Consider the following 10,334-nt stretch of genomic DNA (forward strand, 5'->3'; position numbering starts at 1 on the left):
GGGGGAAGGGAAGCGGAAAAAATAGTTTCAAACAGAGAGGGAGGCAAGCCATAAGAGACTCTTAAATACAGAGAACAAAGTGAGGGTTGATGAGGGAAGGGGCGGGGGAGGGGGAAAAGAGGTGATGGGCATTGAGGAGGGCACTTGTTGGGATGAGCACTGGATGTTGTATGTAAGTGATGAATCATGGGAATCTACTCCCAAACCCAAGAGCACACTGTATACACTGTATGTTAGCTTAACTTGACAATAAATTATATTAAAAAAAAAAAAAAAGAAGCCAATCTTAAAAGGCTACATATTGTATGATTCCAACTATATGACATTCTGGAAAAAGCAGAACTATGGGAAAAATAAAAAGGTCAGGAGTTGACAGGCTCTGGGGGTGGGGGGATGAGTGGGCACAACACAGAGAACTTTTAGGACAGTGAAAATATTCTGCATGATATTATCATGGTGGATATATGTCATTCATTCAAACTCGTAGAATGTACAGCACCATGAGTAAGCCATAATACAAACTATGGACTTGGATGATTATGATGTGTCAATACAGGTCCATCCTTGGCAAAAAAGGTACCACTCTGGTAGGGGATATGGATAATGTTGAGGCTATGCATGTGTAGGGACAAGGGGTATAAATCTCTGTGCCTCCCTTTCAATTTTATTATAAACCTAAAACTACTCTTTAAAAAGATAATAATAGCCAAGAACGGGTACAAAGTGCTCAGTGCTGGGTTGAATATGATCGTCATCTCTGTCTCACACATCGGGCTTCTACCTGCAATCTAAGAGCATATTTATTCTGTTGATAGCCACAGGACACTTACAGTGCTCATTGCTGATCAAAATTATCTCCCTCCAACAGTTATTGAGGCAGGATCAAAAAGCACTTTGTTCAATTTACCTATAGGAAGGGTAAAATGTCTGTTGCAAAACATCAATTTTCCATGTTCTTTCCCCCATTTTAAATGTCCCTACTATACGGCTGGAAAAAACCTAGTTTTAAATATACCGTGTTACTTACTTTCAACCCCTGTGGATGTTAATAATAAAATCTCTTCTAGTCTTTTAAATTCCAAACTAAAGTGAGTTACCATTTATAACAATATCACCACCATATTCTAGCAAAATAATATGTATCTTTGAACCAATCTTTCCTCGCTTATTAAAGTAAGCCCCAAATATCTAACAGTGAAATCAACACTATTATTAACTTCATTTTGCAGTTAACAGAATAGTAATATAGGCGATGCTCTGTACAACTTCAGAAGAGACACATCTGAAAGATAAGCTTTTGGTGAGGCTCCGGAAGTGGGATGCTGGTAGACGTTTAACAACCAGCATGAATGCCTTGTGCTACATGCCCATCTGTGCAGTCCAATTCAGATGTGAAACCTCAACAGATGAGAGGAGTGGTCCCAATGTCACACACAGCAATTTGGAGCCAGTAGGGACTTCTGGAATATTCAGTTCTACTTCCTGTTTTGCAAATAAACTGATTCTCAAGGTGTTTATATTTGTGTTCAGGGTCCCACAGCATTTGATTGTATCTATAATTCACACCTAAGGCTTCTAACTTATAAAAGTAATACTTATTCTCCTGTTAAGCAGCAAAGCAACTTTCTCAGCACTTAAGCAAAGAGTACCTACCCTTTAATCTGCTCCAAGAAACATTCCATGGTCAAATAAGCATAGATCATATGCTCCTCTTAGATACTTACAACATCCATTAGCTTTGATCATCTGTTTCACTACCTTTAATGCAGTATTTCCTAATGTATTTAACCCTGAAACCTTCCACACTTCAGCCCCAGCACCCATTAGCATTCTGCAGACCTGCACATCATATATCGGGGAAAACACTTGCCTCCTGACATTTTTTCACCTCCATATCCTGGCACTATCACTCAGAGCTGTATATCGAAATGTTAAATCCTCTCCACTTGATGGACTTTCAAATATCTGAAGACAGCTCTCATATTCCTCCAGAGGCTGGCTGCACATAAACTGAGACAGTTTCTAAATGAAGATGGCAATGTAGGCATAAAGAAAAGAAAAATTAAGGGGGACCTCTAGTGGCTTTGGAAGCACAGATGATCTGTAATTCTTTGGATCTTTTAACACACCCAGAGAGTCACAAAAGATGTTCATAACAAAGAAGAGTCTTCAGTGTCAGCTGGAAGTCCCCCCAAGAAGCCTACTGAAAAACTCAAAATCCTTCAAGAGAAATGGGGGGATGCCTCTAGCAATGATTTCACCACATTAATTGCCTCTGGGGGAAGCACTTTTGGAGGCAGCACCAATTACTTTATCCTACTCTGAAGACCAAGCAAAAAGAGAAAGGGAAGAGGAACCTGATTACTATTCAGGTTGGCCGGAACATTTCTAAGTGTTGTTTAATGATGACGAATGTTTCAAAGAGTGGCGAAATGGCCAACTCTAAAAACTTTTCATTCAGTATTAATGAAAAGGAACGCTGAATTGCATGGCACGTGCATAGTCTTTCTGAGCTAAACAGAAATGTGTTTGGAAAAAAGATCTCTGCCAGAGTTTTCTTCTATCTTTGTAGACTTTTGTTCTAACTGCTCTGAGAAAAGGAATTTCTAAAAGCATGGGTAGCTTTGCTACTTTTTTCAGGAGGTGCAAAGCAAAGGGGGAAAAAACATGAGTGTTATAAATGAAGGGAAGGTTTGGACAGGAAATAAGGCTTAGAATTCCAATTGGACACACTCTCCAAATCTGTGTAGGGCTTTTACAAAGCTCTCAATGGATTAGTTCTATAGGTAACATAATCCAAAACACTTGAAGTAGTGCATAGGATAGTAAAATTCTTGAAATAACTTGGTGTCTGAAAGCAAGATCCTTTCATTTAAGAGTAACGAGAAGTGCAGGTGAACTGTAAAACTAAAAGACCATTTGGAATTGTTTTAGACTTTACACTGCAGCAACCAAATAAAATTAAATATTTAATGAAATCTCAGTCTAAGTCCAACCAATGCAAGCAGAGAAATGCCAAGATGGTTTTTAAACTTAATCCTTAACCTTAGGTCACTCACCCAGGGATATTGCTAATGGAGAGACAAGTGAAGCAGAGGAAGGGCTAAATTCTAAGGCCACTGAAGCTCATACGTACTTAAAGCCACTGTGCTGTGCCAAATACATTTTAACCCATCATAGGCTACACTGGCCATAGAAAGGATTTCAAGTCGACTCATGCAGTGGGTGAGTTGAGAGAATGCAGTGTATTGGATTTATACTGTGAATTATTACCATCAGGACTGACTTTTTTTCATATTAAGCTTTGGGAGCAAACCATAAATATAAAATAACAGAAAAACAAAACAAGAAGAAAAAAAAGCCTCATACACCATCCAAAAGCCCAATGGCAAAAAGGAAGGGGGAGAGTAGTCATTATTAATGGCCCATTATATAAAGCTCTCACATGATTTCTCCCCCTGATTAATGAAATAGCCTCCCCAGTTAGACTTCTTGCCACCACTCCAGCCCGCTGTGATCCATCCTTCACACCACAGCCAGTGTCATCTTACAAACCTGACCATAATCGCTTCCTTGCCTAAAGACCTTCATCAGCTTCCTGCTGCCTCAGAGGAAAGTACCAACTCACTGCTTTATCATTAAAGTCCTAATTTCCCCTTGTCCTACCTCTCCAGCCTTGACATTCGGCATGTCTCCCACTTCATCCATCCAATGCTCCACGAGTTGGATGAACTTCCATTTTACGTCCCATACCTGAGTTTGTTTTATGTTTTTTATTTTATTTTTGAGAAAGAGAGACAGAGTGTGAACAGGGGAGGGCAGAGAGAGAGGGAGACACGGGATCCGAAGCAGGCTCCAGGCTCTAAGCTGTCAGCACAGCACCCAATGTGGGGCTGGAACTCCTGAAGCGCAAGATCATGACCTGAGCCAAAGTTAGCACTGAACCGACTGAGCAACCCAGGCACTCCATACCTGAGCTTTTTGAATCAGTCTTTCTCTCTTCTTACATGACCCTCCATCCAAGCCCTCCTGTGTGAAATCACTCATCAATCCAAACTCTGTTCAAGGATCACCATTTCTATGGAGATTTTCCAGCTTCCCCTGGGCCAAATCAATCGCTTCCTTTCTTGTGCTCCCAGGGCACCCTTGTTATAAATAATAATAAATGGAAATCATTAAGCACTTACTATAGGCCAGGCATTCAATTTAATCTTCATTTAATCTCACGAAAACCCATGAAGACAGTCCTATTATTATTATCCCCATTTTCCAAATGAGAAAACTGAGGCACAAAGAGGCTGAGTTTCTTGACTAAGGTCATTCAGCCAGTAAGTGACAGACAAAGGATTCTAGACCCAGGAGGCCTTGACTCCGTGGCATTCACTCTTTTTTTTTTTTTAATTTTTTTTTTTTAACGTTTTTTTTTTTTTTAATTTATTTTTGGGACAGAGAGAGACAGAGCATGAACAGGGGAGGGGCAGAGAGAGAAGGAGACACAGAATCGGAAACAGGCTCCAGGCTCCGAGCCATCAGCCCAGAGCCCGACGCGGGGCTCGAACTCACGGACCGCGAGATCGTGACCTGGCTGAAGTCGGACGCTTAACCGACTGCGCCACCCAGGCGCCCCCACTCTTTTTTTATTTTTAATGTTTATTATTGAAAGAGAGACAGACAGACCACGAGCAGGGGTGGGGCAAAGAGAGAGGGGGAGACACAGAATTGGAAGCAGTCTCTAGGTAGGATGCATGCTGTCAGCACAGAGCCTGATGCACAGCTCAAACTCAGGGACCGTGAGATCATGGCCCGAGCCGAAGTCGGACACTTAACCGACTGAGCCACCCAGGCGCCTGTGGCATTCACTCTTGCCACCCCCACCACAAAGGCAATAAACTGAGCCTCCTGGGATGGAGCTGGTAGAGTCCAGGGCACAGCGAGGCAAAGGGGTTTTCTGAGGCACGGGCCAACTGAGGTCGATTCTAAAACTAAATCAACTAAGGTTGATACCAAAAGTTGTGGGGAGCCCCAGATTTTGGGAAAATAAGCAGGGCCAAGAATTGAGAGGAAAGGCAAGTCCAGCAAACTAGAGACAAAAAACTGTAACAAATCCTCCAAATCAAGGGAAAAATGCAAAGTTCAGAAGCTGAGCTCTGAAATCAAATATCAGAGAGTCAGGAACGAGGCTGGTTCCAGAAGCAAGAAAATACCTTATTGACCTTCTCTTTAACCATTTTTTTAAATCAAAGTATAATTGACATACAATGTTATATTAGTTCCAAGTGTAGAACATAGAGATTTGACAGTTCTATACATTATGCTATGCTCATCACAATCAGTGTAGTTACCATCTGTCACCATACAAAGTTATTACACTATCATTGACCACATTCCCTATGCTGTATTTTTCATTCCCATGACTTAATCATTCTGTGACTGGAAGCCTGTACCCCCCCGCCCCACTCTCCTTTACTCATTTTGTTTGTTGGCAACCATCAGTTTGTTCTCTATATTTATGTTTCTTTTTTTGTTCGTTTGTTTTGTTTTTTAGATTCCACATATAAGTGAAATCGTATGGTATTGATCTTTCTTTGACTTATTTCACTGAGCATAATACCCTCTTGGTCCATCCATGCTGTTAGAAATGCCATATGAGCCTCATTTACCCTTAATCTTCATAATTGAGCTCAGTAACTTTCTTTTGTTTGAAAAATTATTTTAAAAAATCTAGGGGCACCTGGGTGGCTCAGTCAGTTGAGCATCTGACTTCGGCTCAGGTCATGATCTCGAAGTCTGTGGGTTTGATCCCCGTGTTGGGGTCTGTGCTGACAGCTCAGAACCTGGAGTCTGCTTCAGATTCTGTGTCTCCCTCTCTCTCTGCCCCTCCCCCACTCATGCTGTGTCTCTCTCTCTCTCTCTCAAAAATAAATATTAAAAAAAAAAATTTTAATCTAGCTATCAGTGTGCTTTAAACTTTTTGTGAGAGAACGAGGCACCTCCTTATAGGGTTGTTACATCCCCTAACTCAGAATTTTGGAGGTCAAATCTTGTGGTTGTCCTAACTCAGAAGGACATGATTCCCTCCCAGCCTCATAGCAGATGCCAAAATAATGTAACCAGGATTGAAGTCTTTTGTTTATGAAGCACAGACTACTGACTCATAACTAATACCAGCTTACTTGTCATTTTCTCACAATTTGGTTTTCATTTCAGGTCAGAACACACTGAAATCTCCTCAGCACTAATTGTCTTCCCCCTAAAGCCCCAGTCTCTGCAACACTGCTTTTCCTCCAGGGATTTAAAGGAGAAGAAGCAAGTTTTTCAGAAGCTAACTCAAATGCTTTCTCCACAACAAGGTTTTCCTCTGTCAACCTCACTGGGAGTGAACTCTCTCCCCTCTGATCTCCTAGTACACATTCTTTATAACAATTCAAGCCCTGATCAGGTGTAATTATACTCATTTCCCACGGTGGCTCCCACTAATACTAGTAGTTATTATTTCTTAAGAACTTGATGCGTGTCTTTACACACATTATCTCATTCAACACCAGGTGAAAGAGGTATTCCACCCACCCCACCGCCCCCCCCCCACACACACACATGTTACAAATGAGGAAGGTGAGGCACTGAGATGTTAACAAACTTGCCCAAGTTCACAAACCAGCAAGAGGCAGAACTATGAAGAGGTATCAGGTCTGCCCGTGCAGGACAGCCGGTGCTCACCAGTGACTGCGCTCCACCCCGCACTTCCCAGCCCCCTGCAGCTCCACTGGGGTCACACGGCCAAAGCGCCCTGAGCAGAACGAACCATGAGCAATTGGCAGTGATGTGTGTCCCTTCTGAACCGAGGCATTTAAGGGGCAGCAGCCCCGGAAGCCGTGAGTTGAGATGAGATAGTGGGCTCTAGAAAAAGAGAATAAGCCCGGATGCAGGTGGCACCACGTGTAGGAGAGCAGCTGTGGGAATTCTGAGATGTGCATCAGACTTTCTGAAAGCAGGAAACAAACTCGTGTTGTGCTAATCCCCTAAGACTTCAGAGATTTTGTGGGTTTGTTGTTACCATAGCCTCGATGCATACAGACTCCAGATCCTGTGTTGTCAACCCTCAAACTCCCAACTTTTTCCAACTTGCCTTTTCAGAGTACTTCTCCAGCGTGAGGCAGAGGAAGGAGATGAGGGAACAAAGGCAGCAACTGCCTCTTCTTCAGCAGAGGTGTGGGACTAAAATGCTTGTGAAGCAGCCAGATGGAAACCCCGAGAAGCTCATGGAGAACTGCGCAACACATCACACCGGAACTGTGTCGTGCGGGATTCTACAGACCGGCTGGGAGCAAGTGAAGAAGCGAGTTAACTGCAAATGGCTGCGGCGTTATCCTGCCCTAACAAAATCCTTCCCCTTCTTGCCACCCACACAAACTTTACATCTTGGCTTCGACCTTAATAAACTGCCTGATACCCCAAAGATTGTCACACACTGGAATGCAAGCCTTCATAACAAAGAAAGATTTTAAAGACCCACAGAATGACCTTTAGAAACAGCCCAGACTCTCCTCTGTCTCAGGTGGTTTTGACTCACTCCTGGTAGACTGGAAGAGAGAATGGCTTTCTCTCAGGCTCTGGAAATTTAGTCATCCTTCTCTCCACTGGTTTGCCAATGCATTAGCATATGTATCATATGCTCTCCTTCCAGCAATATTAAACTTGGGAATATTAAATCTTCCCAATACTTTCATTCTCGTAATTCACACTACTCACACAAATTCAAACATATATACACATAAATTCATATATTCATATAAATTTATTATAATACTGAAAAACTGAAAACAACCTGAATATCCATGAACAGAAGACTGTCTATATTATGATATTTTCCTACAAGGCAATTTATTATTCTTAAGATGATTTTGTACCTCTGGATTTATGGATAGGCAAATACATCCATGTCAGATTTGTGAGTACATTAAAAAATATCTGTAGTGCAATTCTATTTATGTAAAACTGTCTGCCTTTGAGTGCATGTGTGTTTGTGTTTGTGAATAAAGAAGACTGAAGGGATATACTTGAACATAGCAGTTCTCTCCTTAGTAGGTTTGCGGTATTCCATTCTTTCTAATGTTTTCTATACTGCCCCAATTTTTAAATGGTGACATAGGGTATTTGCAATCATAAAAATAATACAACCGAGGCACCTGGGTGGCTCAGTTGGTTGAACGCCCAAATCTTGATTTTGGCCCAGGTCATTATCCCAGGGTCATGGAATCAGACTCTGCACTAAGCATGGAGCCTGCTTAAGATTCACTGTCTCCCTCTGCCCCTCTCCCCGACTCATGCTCTCTCTCTCAAAAAAAAACAAAACAAAAAACTGCTTTTACTTTGGGAAAAATGTTGAAACTATGTATTAGCTATCACCTTCCAACCCACCTAGAACTCTATCTCAATGAAAATACAAACTGACACTAATTAAGAGCAACAATCTGTTTTCCAGAGATTAGGTCTGCCTACAGTTTCCATACTAACATTAGTACGTGGTCACTACTCATTCACTGTTCAATGAAAGTACTGATGAGGATTTAAAAGTACATTGGCAGTTAATTTATTCTTAGACGAGTGTTCACATCAGAGTCCCACATCCAAATGTGAAGCTGGGCCTGACAGGGAGAAGACATATAAATCCATTTCAATAAAAACTTCAGTTTTTTTAACTTCTAGAAGCAGAACTGAAATTCCCAAGATGATCAAGGCTTTTAATCTCTGCTCAGATCTCCAGTTCATGTGGGCAGATGTTTTGGCATCATTAAGTCAATGAGTGTCAGATAAAGGAAAAATAAAAGAAACTCTGCATTTTATCTGTCAACACCCCCAAAACTATCTTAGGCAAGATATTGTGAGATAAGTTTTCCTTATTTTAAACCTCTCTCATCTACTTAGTGGGAAATTTGTCAAAAAGGAATTTAATAAAAGGCAGAGTAAAAATACACTGCCAACTCTCCTTTGAAACACTGCTGTTTAAAAAAAAAAACTGACACAAGTGTTAGAATTTAATAACTAAGATCAAAAGAATAGGAGAGTGAGAGTACACAGGAGGTGCAAAACTTCAAAATTTTAATGAATTTCTAGATTGTAAAAACCTGTTGGAACAGGGCTATCATGGGAATATTCCACCAGGAGGTATTATGAATAAAGTTTGACTTTAGGTTAGCCCATTCCTTAAACATTTAAGATGCTCAATAAAAGTCTGCTGAACACAGGGGCACCTGGGTGTCTCAGTCAGGTAAGCAGCTGACTTTGGCTCGGGTCATTATCTCACAGTTCGTGGGTTCGAGCCCCATATCGGACTCTGTGCTGACAGCTTAGAGCCCAGAACCTACTTGAGGTTCTCTGTTTCTGTCTCTCTCTGCCCCTCCCCTGCTCACACTATGTCTCTGTCTCTGTCTCTGTCTCTCTCTCTCTCTCTCAAAATTAAATTTAAATTTTTTTTTAATTTTTTTTAAATTTGCTGAATGATTCAGTGTTAAGTGTAATTTAGGAAGAGGTGAGTTATGCTGCTATAACTAACACACCCTAAAATCTCAGAGGTTCAAACAATAAAGATTCATTTCTCTCTCAAGTCATGGTTCAATGTGGTTAGGTGACAATTTTGGAAAGCTCTCATCCAAGTGTGACTCTGGGATCCAGGATTCTTCCATATGGCAGCTCACTATTTGGAACAGATAGCTTCCAAGATTGCCACGGAAGGAGAAGAGAGGCTGGGAAGTCAAACACAATTTTATGGATAGAACTAGAAGTGGTATACTCCATCTATATTCATATTCCTTTAGCTAGAACTCAGCCACATGTTTTCACCTTGCTTCAAGGAAAGCTGGGAAATGTAGTCTCTCTGTGTGCCCAGGAAGATAAAATAGATTTGTAACAGTACCATATGCTAACATTTTTGTATGTTAACTACTCTGAAGGTAATCTTTCTAGAATACATTATATATTCCCTTGCTTTCCTAAGGACAGCAATAAACATTACACTCTTTTTTTTTGTACTCCAAGTTCATACTGTCCTGAGCTAACATGCAGACATGGAAGTTACATTCCTTCCTTCCTCTGTCAGTGCTCCCACAGTTACTCATGCACATTCACACTTAATAACACCTCATTCATTCAGCTCTGATCCCCTCCCGCACCTGTCACCCAGAATCTGCACGAAATATTTTTTAGTATACCTTTCTATTAGAATCACGCCCAGCACACTGTAGAAGTTCAGTAAATGTTGATGGGAGTGACAGCAATGCCCTACGAGCTGCTGAGGTATGTGGAGTTTTCTCCCTGTGTGCTAAATGGCCCAGACT

Source organism: Neofelis nebulosa, chromosome 5 (genome assembly GCF_028018385.1).
Source record: "Neofelis nebulosa isolate mNeoNeb1 chromosome 5, mNeoNeb1.pri, whole genome shotgun sequence".
Classification (NCBI taxonomy): domain Eukaryota; kingdom Metazoa; phylum Chordata; class Mammalia; order Carnivora; family Felidae; genus Neofelis; species Neofelis nebulosa.